Source organism: Engraulis encrasicolus, chromosome 19 (assembly GCF_034702125.1).
Source record: "Engraulis encrasicolus isolate BLACKSEA-1 chromosome 19, IST_EnEncr_1.0, whole genome shotgun sequence".
NCBI classification, from domain to species: domain Eukaryota; kingdom Metazoa; phylum Chordata; class Actinopteri; order Clupeiformes; family Engraulidae; genus Engraulis; species Engraulis encrasicolus.
In genome coordinates, this window is record NC_085875.1 from 22,130,652 (window position 1) to 22,135,651 (window position 5,000).

At 51.0% G+C, this 5,000-nt stretch overlaps 1 protein-coding gene across 6 annotated transcripts in view; it reads right to left on the minus strand.

Annotated features, from left to right (window-relative positions):
• Positions 1-5,000, minus strand: part of qkia (QKI, KH domain containing, RNA binding a) — a 136,163-nt gene that overhangs the window by 54,439 nt on the left and 76,724 nt on the right. The window lies entirely within an intron of this gene.

Consider the following 5,000-nt stretch of genomic DNA (forward strand, 5'->3'; position numbering starts at 1 on the left):
TAATGTGACATGTGGTGCAGCAAATGTGGGCTTTGTAGCATGGCGCTAACGCCAGACTCACGATCTGAGAGACCGACTCAGGCACAGACACAAGGGGATGCACAGACACAAGGGGATCCACCACAGCGCTGCCTTTCCTTAGCTATCGCTCTCTCGCTCTCTCTCTGTCCTCTCCTCTCCTTTGCTTGTGCCGTCACGTGGGTGATACAAGCACAAGAGTCCGAGACCGCCCCTCCTCTCCGCCCCCTCTCTCTTTCTCTTCCTCTTCGTCTCTACCTCTGCTTTATTCTCCTGCATCCCCCTCTCCTCTCCTCTGCTGGTGCCGCTGTGAGGCTGATAATACCAGACGAGGCCAAGGCCACCACTGGCTGCCTTTTCCTTTGCCGTCTCTTCCTCTCCCTCTCCTTCCTCTCTATCCCGCTCTCCTCTCCTCTCCACTCCACTCCACTCCACTCGTCTCCTGCCACATCAAAGGCCCAGAGCTGCAGCCCTCCAGCAATTAAGAGCTGCAGACGACTTAACAAGTCTCACTCTCAGACGAGAGAAACAGACGAGAGAGAGACAGAAACAGATGAGAGAGAGAGAGAGAGAGAGAGAGAGAGAGAGAGAGAGAGAGAGACAAGGGAGAGACGAGAGAGAGACTCAGAGAGAGAGAGAGAAAGAGCTATAGCGACTTGTCAGACAACCACGTAAATATGCATGTACACATGGGCAGAGATGCCAGAGCACATACTCATTTATATTTACATATAATCAGCCTCTCAGTTTGAGTGAGTGTAGTTTAATGTGTGTGTGTACACTTATAAAAATTAACAAGGTGCCGCTGTAGGCTTTACAGACAGAGGTGTGTGTGTGTGTGTGTGTGTGTGTGTGTGTGTGTGTGTGTGTGTGTGTGTGTGTGTGTGTGTGTGTGTGTGTGTGTGTGTGTGTGTGTGTGCGCGTGTGCGTGTGCGTGTGCGTGTGCGTGTGTGTGTTAAATGAAGTATATTTAAAATGGAAAGCTCAGGATAGGTGTGTGTGTGCGTGTGTGTCTCCGAGACCTCATTGAAAAGGTTCAGGGTGAGCTCGTTTCAGGTGCTAAAATGGCAGCTAGTGGTGGGCCAGGAGCAACTAGCAGGGTGACCTGCACTACAAAAGTGGCACAGAACAGAAGGACAAGGAAGTAATCATAGGAGTGTCTGTGTGTGTCTGTGTGTCTGTGCGTGTGTGTGTCCTTGACTGGTGTGTGTGTGTGTGTGTGTGTGTGTGCCCGATGTGTGTGTGTGTGTGGTGTGGTGTGTGGTGTGGTGTGCGTGTGCGTGTGTGTGTGTGTGTGTGCCCGATGTGTGTGTGTGTGTGGTGTGGTGTGTGGTGTGCGTGTGCGTGTGTGTGTGTTTCAGTGATGTGCATGTGTGCGAGTCCTTCAATGGTGTGTGTGTGTGTGTGTGTGTGTGTGTGTGTGTGTGTGTGTGTGTGTGTGTGTGTGTGTGTGTGTGTGTGGAAGTGGCTGTGGTCCATGTCTGAAAGGGAGGCTAAATGGCTAAATAGCCAGTGCAGCTGCTCCATTCAGAGCTGCTAAAAAGACTCCAGACTCTTATTCTGGAGAATTGGATGGATGGCTGGCAATAGCGGAGGTAGTGTGTGTGTGTGTGTGTGTGTGTGTGTGTGTGTGTGTGTGTGTGTGTGTGTGTGTGTGTGTGTGTGCGTGCGCGTGCGTGCCCAAAGCAAGGCTATTCCATTTGCCTGGCGTTGCTAACACACACCCCTCACCATCTCCTCGCTCCACTCGTAAAGAGCAGAGCAAAGAAAAGCCTTTAAAGAAGCACCACCTTTAAAAATGAACACTACGACCGACTCTGGAATCTGCCTCAGAAAAGCGCACAATAAAAAAGGAGAAAAAGGAACACGAGAAGGGGAGAGAGAGAGAGAGAGAGGGAGAGGGAGAGGGAGAGAGAGGGAGAGGGAGAGGGAGAGAGAGAGAGCGAGAGGGAGAGAAAGAGAGGGAGAGAGAGAGAAAGAGAGAAAGAGAGAAAGAGAGAAAAAGAGGGAGAGGGAGAGGGAGAGGGAGAGAGTGCGCTAGGCCTTAAAATATGTAGAGCGCTATTGGAGTGATGGCTGCATTGCATTCACTTCACCTGAGAAAAGGGAGTCGACAAGGAAACCCTTTTAAACACACACTGAGAAGGCTGAACAGGCCATCACTCAACTAACACACACACACACACGCGCACACACGCTCACACACACGCGCTCACACACACGCGCTCACACACACGCGCTCACACACACGCGCTCACACACACGCGCTCACACACACACGCTCACACACACAGACAGACAGACAGACAGACACACAACCAAGCAAGCAAGCAAGCAAGCGTGCACACACACGTAACAAACTAAAAAAAGAAACCTTTAGCTTTTGGAAAAAATCTTTTCCATCGACAGACATTGTGTATTTTACAAAAGACAGCCGTTTAAATGGAGAGGCAAGCAATTGATAATAAAGACCTTCGGAGGCAGACGCAGGGAGGACTGCGTGAGCTAGAGAGCGAGAGAGAGAAAGAGCAAGTGACGACGAGAGGCAGAGGGAGCGAGTGACCGAGAGGGAGAAAGAGGGCGAGAGAAAGAGAAGGGGAAGCGAGGATGTGTGCTAGAAAAGGAGCGCAAAAGTGAGAGAAGAAAAGCAAGAGAGAAAAAAGTGAGAGAGCAAAAAAGACGGGGGGAGAGAGAGAGAGAGAGAGAGAGAGAGAGAGAGAGAGAGAGAGAGAGAGAGAGAGAGAGAGAAAGAGAGAGAGAGAGGAAGAGAGAGGGAGAGAAAGGGAGGGAGGGAGAAAGAGAGAGGGGAGGGGAGAGAGTGGGGAAAAAAAGAGAGAGAGCGAGAGCAAATGAGAGTGAGGGACACAAATGACAGAAAGAAAGTGTGAGAGAGAGCAAGAGAGCGATAGAAAGAGAGTGAGAGCGGAAGAAAGAGCTTGGGTCCTGCCCAGCATGGTTCGACCGAAAGGACTGCTAAACGCATCAATAAATCAACAGTCATTTCTTCAGCAGATACGCCGGCGTCACAATAACAAAACAAAAATGTAGTGGTTACGCACTGGGGAGCGATCGGTCACAGCGTTTAGCGAGGGACACGGCTCTTTACTCAGACGCCTGATCACCAACACATCACATTAGCTGATGGCCTGTGTGTGCGTCTTTTTGAGTGTCCCTTTGTGCGTGTGCACGTGTGCTCTGAGGATGACTAGGGTCTCTCTCAAACACACACAGACACACACACACACACACACACACACACACAGTCTTTCTTCATAGCAGTCTAGGTAATTAATGGCCAACATGAGCAAATGTGCCATCTTATTACTTTAAATGTGTTTTGCAGATAAGCATAGAGGCCACCACGCACTCACTCACAAATACACGCACGCACGCACGCACCTCTGCAAGGCAGGTTGCCATGACTCTTTTGTAGTCACAAAATTACAAATGTCTGCATGCGCATGTGTGTACACACACATATACGTCACACACACAGAAGTGTGTGTATAATGTTGACATTGAGGTTTAGAGCAGAACAACTAAGGGTGGAGTTTGTGTGTGCCGCTACGCTATGCCTCGGTTCACCTCCTCCAGACTCTGAGTCAGAAACACTACACACACACACACCCACACGAAAATATCGGCAACACAGACCAACATCCTTTGGTCATGTTGTGACTTATGGTGGCGCCATGCTTTCACTGTGTGTGTGAGAGAGGGAGAGGGGGGGGTCATCTATTCAGGATAGTGCCACCCTGTTTACTGCCATGGGGAGGGGAAAAATGTCATCCTGTGACAACTCCAACACACACACACACACACACACACACACACACACACACACACACACACACACACACACACACACACACACACACACACACAGACACACACACACACAGACACAGACACAGACACAGACACAGACACAGACACAGACACAGACACAGACAGCAAGGTCAGGCGGCATGTTCTCCTCGGCAATCAAATGACACGGAAAAATGGGGGAGGAGGGCAGGGGCAAAAGGAAAGGGGGAGGGGCAGAGTGCACACTCACTCTCGCAAGCACACACGCACGCGGCCACATGCGCACACGCACGCACGCACGCGCACACGCACCTTCTGCGAAAGCCTGTGTGTGTAGTGAGCTCAGCGCAGGGAAAGATTGTTGTTTATGGAAATGTGAAACCACCAGCAACATGCCAGGCTGTAATCAGCAAGACCAAAGGCATCACCGTTACGGAGAGACGCCCAGAAAAGCACAAACAAACTCTCCTCTACAAATGCGTACACACACACACACACACACACGCACGCACGCACGCACGCACGCACGCACGCACGCACGCACGCACGCACGCACGCACGCACGCACGCACGCACGCACGCACGCAAAAGAAAGGGACAAACACTCCTCTACACACACACACAAGCGCACGAACACACACACACACAGCAGCGCTCCCCATGGCAGCACGCACGCACACGCACACGCACACGCACACAGTTGTACTACATGTCTCTGTCGCTCGCCATATTGCCAGCATGTGGCCACACGACTGCGCCATGTAAGCCCCCCGTGTTTGCCTGGTCTGGGCGTAGCTGGATCCTTAGTCAAGGTTATTGCTCCTAACGTGCAATGGGGCCCGGCATGCCACGCAAACACAGATTAAAATAATAAAAACAACGACCACGACAGTGTTGAGAACGTCAACAGCCGCGACTTTTAATTCCACCAGCGCCCAGAGTATTTTAGCTGGCCAGCGACACATACACACAGACACATAGACATACACAGCCATTGCCACAAACACACACACACACACACACATCGAAGCCCTCGGTTCAGTTGTGGACAGCAGATCTGGAAAACTCATAAAAATGGAAACAGAAATAAAAAAGTATGTGGTATGTGTGTGTGTTAGAGTCAGAAGGCTCCAATAAATGAGTTGCAGTCTGGCCGCAGGGGTCCCTCTCCCACT